We start from the raw sequence: 3,991 nt of genomic DNA on the forward strand, positions 1-3,991 counted from the left end.
TTTGAACTTAACGACGGCAGCAAGATTGTTGGTGGCGCAGTACTGGAAGAGGGAAGAATTGCCTACTATTCAAGAATGGTTGCTAAAAGTAGTAAATCTAGCAGAGATGGCCAAAATTACAGCATATTTGAAGGACCATTCGGATGAGAAATATAAATTGGAATGGAGAAGATGGATTGACTATATTCAAAATAAATATCGGACTAGAAAATTTCAACTAGCTTATGAGTGAAGGCACAAAGAATGTTACAATTTACGTAAAGTTAGCTTAACCAAAGGGGAATTAAAGCACAAGAGGAGGTAGGATGTTAAAATCAGTTAGCTTATGTTAACGTATGATTGTTAAATGTTTATACCCTGTATTTTGCTCTGGGAGGTTGGGGGGAGGGAGGGTCGGAGGGTGGGATGGGGAAGGGGTAATATTTGTAAAATTTGTTAAAACCTTTAATTTAAAAAAAAAGAAAGTTAATGCAAGAATTTGATTGCTACAATCACGTTTGGGGCAAAATCCATCTTGTTCTACTTGGATTACAGATTATACTGTGGTTTATCAAGTAATAAACCACACAAATGAAAGTTCAGCCAACAACTTCTTTCTTTTCTTTAACTTCAATTTTTATTTGCACAAACCATTGCACAACGGAGTGAGTTTCAGAAAGACCCAACAAGGACCCAGATAAGCTAGCTGTATTTTAAGGAGAGGAGGTCTTGCCCCGAGGAAAAATTACATTTCCCAAGAAATCTGCAGGGCAGGCGCCCCGCCCTCATTGGCTCACAGATGATCTCCCGTGAGGCCGTGGGGTAAAGAGCTTGCTCATGCGCGTTCCGTTTGTTGCTTTTCCGGCTACGCCCCTTTACGCACAGTTGGGACTACAATTGCTATGAAACATTGCGGAGGGAATGACTACATTGGCCAGGAGGTGCCATTTGGCGGGAAAGGATGGCAGGAGCCGCTGCTGGGCAGCAGCAAAAGATGCGGGAATTTGTCTCCAGGCTTTTGCAGGCAAGCCCCGATCTCAGGTGAGGTTCAGACTCCGGGTTGTCCTTGGGAACAAAGGGAGGGAGGGAACTGAAGCCTCCTTAGCCGAGGTTGATGATTACTGTGCAGAATATGCAATACCTTCAGAATCGTTTGCCCCTGCAGGCTAGCCCGCAATCCCATCATTCCCTGACCATCTGAGAATTACGGGTGGTGTAGCGTCCTGTATGGCTGGAGGATGCCGAGTAGGAGAAGCAGTAGTGGTTGGAGCTCGGGGTGATTTTTCAGGTCTCCGCCCTATCACCCTAGAACAGCGATGGTGAACCTTTTTTGGCTCGCGTGCCATAAGTGGGGGGAGCGCAGGGGGGTCGTGTGCAGGCGTGCCGCACCCAAAATGCAATGCGCGACCCCCCCGTGCGCATGTGCACACTATAGGCGCGACCCAACCATTTCTGCATGCTTTTTTCGCCCTCCCCAGGCTCCAGAGGCTTTATAGGTGGATGGGGAGGGCAAAAACAGTCTCCCCCACCCCCCACCCCCGGAAGCCCTCCGGAGGCTTCAGGGACCTTCAGGAGGCTTCCCTGAAGCCTCCGGAGCAGTCAAAATGACCCTCTGAGAAAACAGGAAGTCCATTCCCGAACTTCCGGTTTGCCTGTAGGGCCAGGTTTTTGCGCTCCAGAGGCTTCAGGGAAGCTCATGAAGCCTACGGAGGGCCTCCGGGGGGGTGGGGGAGGCTCTTTTCGCCCTCCTCAGGCTCCTATAAGCCTCTGGAGCCTGGGGAGGGTGAAAAATGGCTTTAAAAAAGGATGAACAAATGTGTGCCATAGGTTCGCCCTCATTGCCCTAGAATCAATGGGGTCTAGTAATAAAGGCACCAGGCTTGAAAGCAAGAGACACTGAGTTCAAATCCTGCCATAGGCATGAAAGCCAGCTGGGTGCCTTTTTTTAGGCCATTCACTCTTTCTCTCCCCAATCCACCTCGCAGGGTTGTTGTGGGGAAAATGGGAGGAGGAACTTTGTGTTGGATATATCTGCCACCTTGAGCTATTTGTAATAATGATAATAAGGAGATACAAATTAAATAATAAACCTTTTGGCAACTACCGTAGTGATGAGAATGAGTATCACCTTAGTGTAACAATTAAAAACTCAGCAGCGTGCCGGTAGAAAAAAAGACAAGTTGGAAGATGTTGACTGAGCATAGCCACCTGGGTGGAAATTGTGATCCCTGGATGACAACATTGGTTCCAGAATCGTATAGTCCTATCTGTCACTGTGTTAATTGGTTTGCTTAGTTGTGTTGAAATTTATTGCGCATGCTCCAGTTCTTATCTGACAAATGATTTAGTATGCATGCTCATTCACATTCCAACCTTACTTTTCTTTGCCTGCCAAGAGGGTGGGCAACATAACTCTGCAGAGATGTAGTTAATTGAGTTAGCAAAGTTTTGTATTTTTATTTTATTTTATATTAAAGTGATTTTATTAGAATATGCTTCGAGTTTTATTTTGCTTGTCTTCAGAAGTATGCTACTAGAAGAGCCAAGATCCAACACCTCATTAATTCAAGGGTGGAACTCCCCCCTTGACAAAATGGTAACAGAGCATGGTTGTATAATTTATGGCTTTTTCCTTGTTAGCTACTTCCAACAGATAAGCATAATAGGCTAATTAGAGAGGATGATTTATCTACTGAGGAACGATTAATTCACTCCTAACATGCCAAAGAAAAAGAAAAAGAAACAGGGAGATTTCTCTTTAAGACATTCCAAAGGCTTCCTCCCCTCTGATGGAGAAGCAAAAAGCTTTTTACGCTGGCTTCCAAGCTTTCAAATGCCGATAGCTTCAGCAACCAGGCTGGATGAAAAATCAGCTATGGGAAAAAGATCTCAACAAGATGGGACTACTCCAGGAGATGAAAATCTACAACTGAGGTTAGTAGAACATCTCCCTTCTAATTATGCATGTTCCCAAATATCTTCAAGAGATTTTGAAACCCTCGGCACCAGGCCAAAGCTCTCACGGCTGCAGGGATTTCACCCCCATGCACAAAGAGAAACTTATGAATCTCCCCAGACTTCTGAGCAAGATATGGAAAGCTATCATAATCACATAGAGTTGTTTGAACGCCAGCTTTTACAGGCCAAAATAGATTACGCAGCGTTACAGGCAAGTAAGAATGGTTTTCCTATCTTTCAAATTTCTGAAAACGCCATCTTGCCTTCTTCTCCAAAGCCTAAGACACACCCCCTGGAGGATACTGTGTCAGGCAAATCAGAACAGAGAGATGTGCACACGTCACAATAGCCATGTGATCTCGTTTGTTCTCCAATATATGCCACGCAGGCAGAAATATTGCAGCCAAGAAGTGAAGCTGCACCGCCATCTCCTGGCAGAAATAATTTACTAAAAGGAACTGACATGCATTTTAAAATTAACAAGCAATTTCAGGCAATGCAACAGACTCTTTCACAAATGTCTTTAGATTATTCAAGTATTCGGGCTGATAGGCCACAAATGCCTTCCCAGGCCCAATTTTCAGCACCTCCTGATGGTGCACGTGCCTTCCCAGAGGGAGCAAGGCAATACTTAATGCAGCAAAGGCAGATGTCTGCCCCCCCAAGCAAGCCAAGTTAATTTTGCTGCTCAAGCATCAACTGCACCTGTAATACAGAGACCATAGGTCCGATTACAGCGCCCCCTGGTTCAACAACCAGCATTTTTACCTACACAGCAAGTTGTTCAAATGCATATTCCTCAACAGGCATTTGCTGTCACTCCTTTGACTGGTGAGTCCAAATTAAAAATGTTGGGACAGAATTATAAAGCCTGGGTCTGTGAGGTTGCACTCTTGCTTCGCAGAGAAGGTACCCGTTGTATGGTGTTTAATCCTCCTGCCCAACCATGGACTCCTGCAATAAGAGACCTAGAGACTCAGGCTTACACAACATTATTGATGTCCATGGATACTGAACTGCAGGTTACTTTTCCACCTGATGCAACAGCCCAACA

This window comes from Natrix helvetica (genome assembly GCF_964273705.1).
Source record: "Natrix helvetica genome assembly, chromosome: W".
In the NCBI taxonomy this organism is placed as follows: domain Eukaryota; kingdom Metazoa; phylum Chordata; class Lepidosauria; order Squamata; family Natricidae; genus Natrix; species Natrix helvetica.